Raw genomic sequence first — 12,543 nt, 5'->3', positions numbered from 1 at the left:
TTACAGGTGGTTATGAATAACCATGTATGCTAGGGCATCTTAAATGACTAGATACCCCTACATGAGAAGAACCTTACTGATTTCATAATTTTTTTTTGAGCATACTCAGGCAGCCAAGTGCAGTCTTACATTTAATAGTCTATGAACTGCATCCCACACCAGCTCCCTTACACAGGTAGCATAAGGTCTTTTTCTGTTCATTGGAGAGTAATAGAAAGCTCTGGAGAGCAGTTTGTCTCCTCCTAAGGCACCATAAAGAAAATAATCATCTGAATTTTCTGTTTCTAGGCCTTGGCTGTAAAGGTTACTAGATCAGATGTAGATATGGGATATCTTACACAGAGAAAGAGATGTAAAGCTGGGTTAGATAAGTATTTCCATTTTCTTGCTCATTCTTACTCCCCTATTTGTAGCCTTACCTTGTTGCCTGGAAGAATCTTTGAGCAAATCCTCTTCAAACACTTTGTGGTGCATGAAGAAGGAAATGACTGGGAAAAATTTGTATGGATTTGCCAAGGATAAGTCTGAATGACCTGATTGATTCATAAGACAAAATGACATTATTTGTGGGTGAAAGGAGAGGAGCAGGTATAATTTGAAAATCAAGTCTTTCAACACAGTGTTCCACAATGTTTAGGATGTCATAGTATGAATGGGCAGTCATGTAAAGACCTGGCTAGATGATTAGGCTGAGAAGATAATTGTTAATGGTTTGCACTTTCCGAGGATGCAGTAATCAGAGCATGCTGCAGAAGTCTGTACTAGGGCCTGTCCTGCTCAGCATCTCTATCAGTGACCTGGAGAGGAATGCACAGTGCACTTTCAGCAAGTTTGCTGGTGACATGAATCTTGGAGGATGTACATGCTTCAGGGCAGGGCTATCTTTCAGGACGGACAGAAGGGAGAAAATAATGAAATTCAACAAGCACAGAAGTCCCATCCCTGGGAAAGAAGATCTGTTGACATCAATACAGACTGGGGGAAGACTGGTGACCTACCAAGATGAAGATGCTTTTTGGAACCCTTGTGGGACAGTGACTGAATGTTAGCCAGCAACGTGGCCTGGATGCAGAGATAGCCCACAGTCTCCAGGATCATATTAGCAAAAGCCTAGGTAGTGGAAAACAGGAGGGGTTTATTCCCCATGTTCAGCACCCATTAGACCATACTTAGAATATCACAACTAGTTTTGGACCCCCCACTCCAGGAAAGACACTGACAAAGGGAAGCAAGTCTATCAGAGGGAGAGCAGGCTGGTCAGAGTGGGAACACTCACCCATGGAAAGATTCTGTGAGAGAGAAGCTGCTTCAGCTCAGAGGAGAGACTCTGTGGGGGACCTCACAGCATTCCCCATATTACCTACAGAGAGGTTACTGAGAGGATGGAGCCAGGCTCTTCACAGCACTGTATGAGAAGAATGTCTGACCGAAGGGCATAAATCTAAATGAGAGAAGTTCACATTGGATATAAGGATATAAGGATATAAGGAGCATCTTTCTCCCCATTCCCAATGGAATAAATTGCCCAGAAAGATTGTGCAGTGTCCATCCTTGAAGGATTCCTAGATCTGACTGAACGAAGGCCTGAGAAACCTGATCTGACCCCACAGCTGACCTGCAGTTACCAGGAGGACCAGAAACCTCTTAAAGTCCCTTTTTGCCTGTTATCCTAAGTCTAGTCTCCTGATGCATGTTCTAGATTTATGAAAAAACACTGGAAGAAGATTGTTATATCTGACGATTTGTTTTCTGCTTTCTCACTAAATTTCATCTGCTTTCAATATAAACTCTTACTCCTGAACTTATTATCTTTATTGCTTTTTATAGTCAAACAAACTAAATAACAGTGCTTTGATTCTAAAGTAGATTAGAAAAATCAAGTACTAAAATGGCATAGAGACATTGATTTAAATGTAGAATATGCACTGAAAATATTTTAACTCAAGGAAGATGAATTCCCATCCAAAAAGATCTAATTTAGACAGTTGACTTCATGTTTTGGAAGTTATGCATGCAAAGGAAAATCAAAATTTTGAACTCAGTCTTTGGCTGGAGTGAACAAACATTTATTTTTCTCAATTTATTGAAAATTCTGAGGAAATTTTGCTGCTTTACTGAAAACTGAATCTTTCTTAAAAAATAATATTAGTAGTATATTATCAAGATTTTGTGAGAACAAACCCAGATGCATCTATTTTGATTGTATGACTTAATATTATCTCCAAATTATACAAATAATTAATGCCTGTTTCATGATTTAGTAAAATGTGTAAAAGGACAAACAAAAAGAAGGATTTATTTTGTAATTCTCCTTTAAATTGACAAATGTCTAATATTTTGCTTCCATTGCAGATAGGACTGTCAAACAATATACTTAATAGTGACTTCTAATAAGCACATGGATGATACAGCACTGTAAATTCATGTCTGCTGAGCCTTGCACAATGAATAGATTGATAAAAGCTATTTTCAGTCAAGTTCAAATACATAAATGAAAGAATGTGACTTCATGAGAAAAGCTGCCATTTCAAACAAAAATGATTGGCATCTTCATTGTGAATAAAACACTCATTACAAGAAAAATTTCTGCTTAGAATTGAGGAGGAACATAATTTAAGTAACCGAATAATATAATTTAACTAGAGCAAAAGATGTATTATGTCAAATGGTTCATCAATCTGGTGATTCATAATTACCCCTTGTCAAGTTTTCAATAGAGTTTTGCCTGATTTAGTTTTAAATGTTCAAGAGAAATAACACTCTTCATTTCCCACAGGAGACTATATCAGCTGTGAAAGCTCATTTCAAGGAATTTTTTTCAAGTTCAGTTTAATACTTGCTGTTTTTTTAAATAACTGGGACTTATTATTACTATTATTATTATTATTATTACTATTACTATTGCTATTACTATTATCATTGCTGCTGACGTTATTGTTTTTATAATCTTAGTTTTTGCTCTTTTCTCACTTGATATTCTAAAATACTCTTTCTTATTCAACCCATATGTGCATATTACTTTGAAAAATGCCACTGTATGTGATGTCTCCAACTTCATGCACTTATCAGTATCTTTAGATCTGCCTCAAAACAGTTGTTCAGAGGAAGAATGATATCTGCATAAAGCTGCACTCAGAACTTTTTGTTGCTTCATTGCAAAGTGACTGCTATTTGTTTTAGTGTTTCATTTCTCATTAACTTTTGTTTGTTCCAGAACATCAAATATTTTTACAGTCTGAGAAAGTAGAGGATTTGTTAAATGAAAATTTGGGAAGTGAAAACCATTTCTGATGTTTCCATGCAGAGAAAAAATGAAAAAAAAAATGTTAGTAGGCAAGATATTCAGCAGATAAGTGTGTGAGGACCGGTGGTGTGGAAACTGCCACTGGGTTTCATAATCAACGAAACCACTAATTGGTGGAGTTATATAAACATGTAAGTAGCCCTATTTTAGTTTTATCATTATAGTGGTAGTAGCAGACAACTGTCTTCTGAGAGGTGCAAGAGGCAACCAATTGCTAACCTGATGTGTGAGAGGTGTGCTGCTTACCAGGGGCATGTTTCGGGGATCTCTTTGAGAGAATACCAAGCCTCATACAGTCTCTGACTATTACTCACTGCTGAAGTTTTGTGTAGGCACAAGAGATACAGTCAGGAGCAGAATGAGCATTATCAAGAAGGATTACAGAGTTATAGGAGTGGCAGTAGATGATTATAGAGCACAGGTAGTTTCTGCATTCTATGAAAACCATTCAATGATTATAGCTTTTGATTATTCTTTTGCAATTTGTATTTCTTCTTATTTTTCCTAGGTTAAAGCGGTCCCAGATCCCTGTGAACAGGTACTCCTGTAATGTGTGTAATGTGCCAATTGGATTAAGTAATCCACATGTGAAGTTAGAGGTCTCCGTGTACATATATCCTTGTGAAATTAGAGTTTGTGCTGCATTTTATCTGGAACTAATGATATTTTTTTATAATTTATGATTTACTTTAGCCTTTTTTTGTCATTCTTTACTTAAATTTTTAAAACCATTTATGGTTATATCCAATCTGGCATTACTAAATCTTATCTTTATTTCTAAAAATTTTACTTTTTCTTTCTCCCTTTTTCATATAGTATGATTATTGCTCAAATTCTATTATTTAAACCTTTCCATTCCACGATTCTTCTAACACAAAATATGGAATATAACAATAGCTATAAAATCACTTCAATGAGAAACAGTAAATGAGGACAGTCTTGTAGCTATTTCCATGGATCTAGAAATAGAAATGAAACCTGTGAATGTTAAAATGTCCTTTTGACAGGCTGTTACTAGCATCAGTAAGTGACCTCTCAATATGCTTAATGATTAACAGGTTTTGATTAATTCTTGATATTATTGAGTCTGAAGGAAAGCAGAACAAACAAATTAAACCACACAAGCATGCTTTGGAGGACACACTAGTGTTTGGGAAGACCTTAACTTTGGTTGCTATTACAATCTGTCTGCCTGGAGGACCTGAAACAAGATATTTAGGTTTGCAAGCAAATAATCCTGTTACTATGTTGTTATACAGCTGGAATCCTAAAGAGCACAGAGTATTTGTGAAACAATATCATTTTCCCCCCATACTTTCCAAAGTGTAAGCATATTATCTCACTTGAGCTGTCAATCCCTTCCATTACACAGTCACCAGTTTCAGCAGTCAGAAAGCATTGATATGTTTCATTTTTACACTGAATGACATTAAATCTCATGCCAATAAAAAGTGCCTTAGTCTTACTTCAGAATGCAGACACATTTTAATTTTCTTACATTATAGGAAAGAAAACTGAGAGTTAGCATAATGTGACCCTCAAATTCTTCAGATTACAGCCTACTATAATAACTGGGTAGGGTATTTATCTTCCACTTATCTATTCTACCTCTAATAGTAATCAAATTTTAATATTTTGATTAGACTATCTATTTTATTGAGTCTAATTCTTGTCACTTGAGCACTACAAAATGCATGTATTTATTTTTAATTACTGGTAAAGACACATAAAATGTACCTGTGTGGTACAAGATATCCCTGAAAAACAAATAATATTCCTGTATCTTAAACTGTACTTCACTGTTTAGACATTTGTCTTTTTAATTGCTGTGAAACTCTTCAGAGAAATTTCCTTTTGGTAGAAAATAAATATATTGCAGCTGTGATGGTATTTATAAAATAATAAAAGTCTTATTATGCAGCAGAATGCCCTTGGAAACTGTAAAGGCAAACTGGTGTGAAATAAAAGGTGAGGTAAAATGTGAAAGCATTTCAAACATAAACTGCTGTATCTGCAGGGTGAAATAAGGAAGTAGACTCTGAATTGTTTATGCAGATAAGCAGAGATGGTGAAATGGCCTGAACTCTAATCACATGGGATTTCAATTATCCTGATACTGAAAACAATGAGAAGTCTGGAGTAGTTAAAAAAACCAAACAACAACAACAGCAAAAAACAAAAAAAAACCCAACCCAACCAACCAAAAAAAAGAAAAAACCAAAAAAACCAACCCCAAAAAACTGAAAACAACCCCCAAAACCTGCAGACTATCAAACAAAAAAACTCACAAACTCTGTCCCCAAACCATAAAATATGAATATTCAAGCATTACTTTTTTGACTGGTGACTGTTCAGCAGACTGGCTCTAGCTGGAATCCTGAGAAAGAGAAAAACATGATAAATGAGCTAAAATGGCTCTCATACAGCACCAGTGGGGACCCATCCTTGTGAGGACGAAGATTCTGGTTTTGTCAGGACACTATCCTCACACCTCTAATTTTTGCATAAGGCTTGCCAACAAAAGACTTTAGATTCTATATCAATACATCCCTGGAGTACAACACACTCTGTTGTCACCCAGTATTAAACATATTAACCACTGTGCTGAGCAGATTTACATCTCTGGACATCACTTTGTGCCTCTAGGGATCATTATCAGAAAACAGGGTATCCTTTCTAAGAATCAAGTAAATCATTATTTCAGAAATAATATATGAAATGCAATTTCCATTTTTTTCTAGAAGAAAATACTTTGGATTTCTTCTACATTCCAGTTAAGGGTTGTGTATCCAGTCTTAGGTCATGTAAGGGTTTGATTAATCTTGTGAGTAAAATACAGTATTATTTTAAGTATAGCATGAAACATACATTCACAAAAATGAACAAAAGGCAAACTGAAAGCAATAGGAATGCTAGAATCAGAGAATATTCTCAGTTGGAAGGGGGCCACAAGGATCATCAAGTCCAGCTCTTAAGTGAATGGCCCATACAGGAATCAAACACCCAACACTGGCATTAGTAGCAATGTGCTGTAACCAAGGTAGAGTGCTGTTATCAAACTTCTTGGGACACACACCACTGTTTTCAAAGCCATGATAAGCAATTTGTCTTAGGTTGTATGTTAGGTATTGTAGGAATATTGAGGATGATAGGGAACTATCATTCCAAGAATTTGAAAAATTATGAGAAAGTAATTATGTATTGAAAATTTTAATTTTTATCTGAAGAATTTTTAAGAGTAACTTAGCTGGAAAAGTGAAAGAGAATGCAATTATTCCGTAATATGTTCATAGATTTTTGGAAGAAAATATATTTGATTGCTATTAATGTAATTCTCATTAAAATTTAATTTTTTGTTAATTATTCTCATTACACTCAGAAAATATCTGCTTATTTAATTTCGATATTAACTCTAGGTCTCCTTTTTTCTCTATCTTGGTGATGTTTCAATGCATACTCTTAAACTCTTCAAACGATGCAAACTGAAACACTTCCTAACTGAAACTGTCATCAAAAATCACTGGACTTATGTGGAGTATTTAATGCTGTGTCAGAAAATAAAACAAACTTGTCAGTTTTATAATGATACGAAACCAAATGAAGGCATTCAAAAACTAAACTGTCATTGAGAAGAGTTTTCATGATAATGAATTTTGTATGTGGAGATGCCTTATGCAAAGAAATGCAGAAAATCATTGAGGCATCTCAGTGCAGCTGTCAACCACCTGAGACAAATGAAATATCTGACTGTTGTAGTAGTAGATTGAAGTAGATTGATATTTCTCTCTTTCTTTCCTATTCTCTCATATTTAAGAATATAAATGGCCACAATATCTACAGGGCAGTTCTCTGCCTCATGTTTTCTGTTTTCACAAATGAAAACTCAGAGCAGTTGTAACTAGCAGCCAAAGTGCTTGATACAGAGCGATACCAAATCAAAAATCTATTTTTTCATCTGTCATTTAAAAAGTATAAGGATTTCTAAAAGTTCATTATTTTGCACCTTTTTTTGCAGCAGCATCAGTGATATGCAACATTGCACTTCTGGATTATGTATCAGGGCCAGATTTGTATTAGAAACATCTCTGTGCCACAGCCTGTGAGATTGTGCAAGTATGTACTGACATCTGGTGGACGTTTGACCAAACACGTCAATAAAACACTGTGGCTACATAATACTCATTATTTATGATGGGTTTCACTGCATTAGTTCTGAGTCCTCTTTCCAACAACACCTATGGGAGAAAATAAAACTCCAGTAAAGATTTCAGAGTCAAGATTTCTATTTCTACCACGCTATTTGGGAAGAAAAGATTTCCAAAAAAGTCTATTTGTTTTCTGGTTTTACTTGTAAAATAATGCACTTTTTAAAATATATGCAACAGCAGATCAAAACATTTAGACACATATGATTATATTCACGTATGTCCATCTGGCAGTATGTGACATAGCTTAGCCCATAACTAGTTCAGAAACCCTCACATTATAGCATTTGCTAGCTGCTAGTCCATGAGGCTGTGCTTAATGAGTACCTACTTGGAGAGATACTGTCTGAGAATAAATGAGTGTGCTGGTCGACAGCAGCCCAGCAGAAACCAGCAGTGTGCCCTGGAAGCCAGGAGGGCAAACGGCATCCTGGGATGCATCAAAAACAGCCTAACCAGCTGGCCAAAGGAGGTGATTATCCTGCTCTATTCAACATTGATGTGGCCTCACCTGAAGTGCTGTGTGCAGTTCTGAACCCCACAATTTAAGAAGGTTGTGAAGGTCCTTGAATGTGCCTAGGGGAAGGCAACAAAGCTGGGGAAAGACCTGGAAGACAAGTCCTGTGAGGAGTGGCTGAGGAATATCCTATGGGCTTGTCTAGAAGAGGAGGCTGAGGGGTGACCTCACAGCTCCTACAGCTCTCTACACCTTTCTGAGGAGGTGGAGAGGTAGGTGCTGATCTCCTTTTCCTGGTATCCAGTGCTAGAATGCATGAAAATGGTTCAAAGCTGTCCCAGGGGAGGAACAGACTGGATATTAGGAAGTATTTCTTTGCTGAGAGGGTGGCCAAACCATGGAACAGGATTCCCAGAGATATGGTGGATGCACCAACAGTCTCAGTGTTTACAAGGCATTTGGACAATTCTCTTAATAATTTTAATCAATTTCAGCCAGCCTTGAACATGTCAGGCAGCTGGACTATAGGACTGCTGTACGTCCTCTCCTCTCCTCTCCTCTCCTCTCCTCTCCTCTCCTCTCCTCTCCTCTCCTCTCCTCTCCTCTCCTCTCCTCTCCTCTCCTCTCCTCTCCTCTCCTCTCCTCTCCTCTCCTCTCCTCTCCTCTCCTCTCCTCTCCTCTCCTCTCCTCTACTCTCCTCTCCTCTCCTCTCCTCTCCTCTCCTCTCCTCTCCTCTCCTCTCCTCTCCTCTCCTCTCCTCTCCTTTCTCCTCTCAGCTTGCAGCAGATCATACAGATAAGCCACAAAGTGAACTCTTGCAACTATAATTTCATTTTGCATGTTCTTGAATGTCTGCTCTGTGTATGGGGGCATTGTGTCATTTCTTACTCTCAATGAATTTTTCTTTTTGTTTTTGGTCTTCCATTTATCACTGCTGAGTTTTCTTTTTCCATCTTAATTCCTTCAAAACAATGACTTTATTTTCAATCTTTTTTACTCTTATGTTCTGTTTTGCCCTGATAAAATCAGTGCAGTGTCCACCATTGATGAAGCATAGAAACCTTACTTGCTGCCTATATATTTCAAAGGCCATTAATGTTTCCATATTAGAGGATGACAGATGATATATATCATCACAAATTGCTCTGTGAGCAGACAAACTATATAAGCTGGCTGGGTGTTAAAAAAAATTATCTAGAATCAAGAAAACAATGATTAAGAATTTAAAAAAATCTATTGCATATTTGGTAGAAACAAGCAAATAAGACAATGTAAGAAGTAGAGGAGTTACTAATTTAATATTTTTATTGCAGTATGTCCTTCATCTAACTTCTGATGATGCTTTATCTTTCAAGATATTCATGCAACATAAAAAAGCCTTTTTTCATCTACATAACATGGAAAAAACACCCTGTCACTTTTAACTGCTTAACTTATGATTTTTTTTTTTACTTTTCTAGCAATAAGAATCAGCTTTTAAAAGACAATTTCATCTTATAAAGACTGCAAAATTATTAGGACCTAATCAATTACTTAGCCTTGAAGAGACATGTACTGCTCAGACTAAGAGGTAACTTATATAATTATAATTTTAAAAATCCTGAATTTTCATTCACAGGATTTCAACTCACAAGCCTTTCCTTTTTGGCAGATTCTAAGGCCCATTTCCACAGTAAAAGAAGTTTGTTTTTTCCAGTTCCATGTGTCAAATTACAATTATATAGTTAGTTTAGAGAGTTGACATTCCTGGCTTAAAATCATAAGAATTACAAAGAAAAGATATCTTTGACTACAAAAGATGTTATATCTTTTGCCTGTCTTGAATCAAGAATATTACATTTAAGAAGAATTTAAGAGGATTGTTTGAGTTGTTTTTTTTGGTTTTCTGTTTTGTTTGATTGTTCATTATGTGAAAAGGAGTTTAATGCATTACATGACTTCTAAAGCAGAAGATTTCCATGAAATAATACATATAATTACATTACAGAAAAAGAGCTCTGGTCTAACAATACAACCTTTTGATTTGCCATGTCTTTATTTACTGTTCTATGACCACATTACATGACTACTGCTGAAAGTAAAACCAAAGGTGTAATATTTAAAGTATGAAATTATAAACATCTGGTGCTTTGAAGTTTGAGAACTAGAGAATTTTATTTTGCACATGGTGGGAAAAAGCCCACACATGATTTCCTAAACCTGATGTGCCAACACTCTGTATGATGCACCTATTTCTACTTTTTTTTTTTTTGCTATTTTTCATGGTCAGAAATTCAGTGGAAGTACTTGGAAGATGTAAGTCTTCTGTTGAACAGGGCTGGTGAGACAGTTGCAAATGACACAGAAAAGCCTGAGGTATCCGGTGTCTTTTGTGCCTCAGTTTTCCTCCAGTCCCCAGGTATCCATGTGAAATAAAGAATGAAAAAGCAAATAACAAAATAACTTTTGGGATGAAAAAAAATTAAAAAAAAATAAAAACTGAGTAAATAATTGCTTATTTGACAACATCCCACACAGTCTTTGGGGACGAGCTGGCAAAACAGGACTGGAGAGATGTACCATGATATGACTGGAAAGCTGCATGAACTACCAAGCTCAAGCCAAACTTGAAGGGAGGTGATTAATGGTTCAAAAATTGAACTGACAAATTAGACTCCATACACCATATGACTTTTTCGCCATCCATATGGGACTCTTATAGGGTGAGCAGGCCCTGATGATCATTCCTTGGCTCTCCAGTTGAGTCTTGGTTGGTGCAACACTGTCACCAGTGCACTGTGCTGGTAGTGATAGGCATGTCGTTCTTTTGCTTTTGGCAACCCCATAACAAAGGGAGACAGCAGACAAGGTAGAAGAGCTTCTTATTTTCCTTCATCTACAAGGCAACTATACTGAAAACCCAACGGTATACTTTTGGGTCTTTGAAATACCCTTTGCTGAGATAATTAGTCTATGCCAAAGATGCATGGAACCTCTGGGCCATCACAGCGGGATGCTTTTGCTACTCATTCCTAGTCAGGCTCATTTCAGCTTCCAATACATTTAGCTGTTGACATCCTCCTGTCACTCTGGAAGTACAAATGGGTCCTGTTCCTGTATAGCTTGATGGCATAAGGGTACACTGTGCATCACTATCTTACTAGACCCATTTACCTCTGTGGATCTGATGTGCTGGACTGTAGTAACTACCGTCCGCTGAGTGCCAGCAGAGCAGGGGAGCTGAGCTGGATCTTTCTGAGTCCCAGATGATTTTCAGAAGCCTTGTAATCCCATCTGGGGTGCCAAAGAACTGATGCCTTAAGAGGCCTCCTAGAAACAGAGACTAGACAGGAGTAAGGGAATAAAAGTAGGTATTTATTTGAAAGGCCTTCAAAGGTACACCCTGGGGAGCCAGAGGCTATTGCCAAGATGGACCCCAAGATGGATGACAGGTCACGAATTCTTCACACTTTTATAGGTTTGGTTCATTTCCATATCAGGGTTAATTCTCCAATTAAAGCTTCAGTTTAATGATGTAATTCCCCTCAGCTTACCCCCCCTTAGAGGCTTTTTGGTTTATACTTTTTGGGCCTAGGACGGTCTGAGTGTCCTTGGAGAGCAGGCCTGGAGAGGCTTTGTTATATCTACCTAGCATGAGAGAGCTGAAATTAATAGGCTACAAGAAACTTCAGGGTTACACTCTAAGCAGTGCAGAATTTGAAAAATATGAAAATTAAAACATAGGGCATCACCATTGAATCCACATATACCAGCAAACCTGGCTGTTCCTCTCCTCCACCTGGCTAGAGGCCAGGCCTCTCTAATACTGATCATAGGATTCTCCACTTACCTCTTGTAAAAACAGATTAGAATTCTTTCCTGTAGAATCAGGAATAGGATCAGCAGTTCTACACTGTCTGGGTTTCTGCCCGCTGGAGACTGGAGAAGCAACTTTCCTGGAAGAACCCCCATTTCTGATTGTTTCTCCCTGCAATTCCCACACCTGTGCTTCTAGGGTAGAGGTAGTTTTTCCATTCCACCTCGTCATGTTGTCTCTATGGTCACACAGGAGACTGTATGATGTGTACCTTCTATATCCTTCTCTCTGGAGCAAAAAATCAATGTTAATAGCCGAGATGCAAGTGTATACAGGAGGTAAGTGGGACATACACTCTTTTGATTTGCTGGAACCCCTGGGATAGTTTTTCCCACTTTTTGGGCAGTTTTTCCACAGCCAAAATACCAGCCTATAGGGAAAAGAGAGGTTTTATCCGTGTTTCCAGAGTTGGTGAGACAATTCATGTATTGATGGTGACTCTTTGTCTCTCCAGGTCATTACTGCCATTGGGTTGGCACATGACAATTGTGTGCTCTGTTCAAATTTCCACCACATGGTTCATCTGCATTGGACTCCTGGATCTGCAGGTGACTGCATGTTGTTTAGATCATAATAAATCATCTCTATCACAGCTAACTCCCTCAGGTACTAGATACCTTTCTCCATTGAGGCCCATTTATCTGCATTACATACAATATCTTCCTTGAAAAAGATTCCTTTCCCTCACACGTGACAAGAGTTACCTCCAGAGACTAAGGAC

Source organism: Corvus moneduloides, chromosome 2, assembly GCF_009650955.1.
Source record: "Corvus moneduloides isolate bCorMon1 chromosome 2, bCorMon1.pri, whole genome shotgun sequence".
Classification (NCBI taxonomy): domain Eukaryota; kingdom Metazoa; phylum Chordata; class Aves; order Passeriformes; family Corvidae; genus Corvus; species Corvus moneduloides.
Note: the sequence above shows the minus strand (reverse complement) of the source record.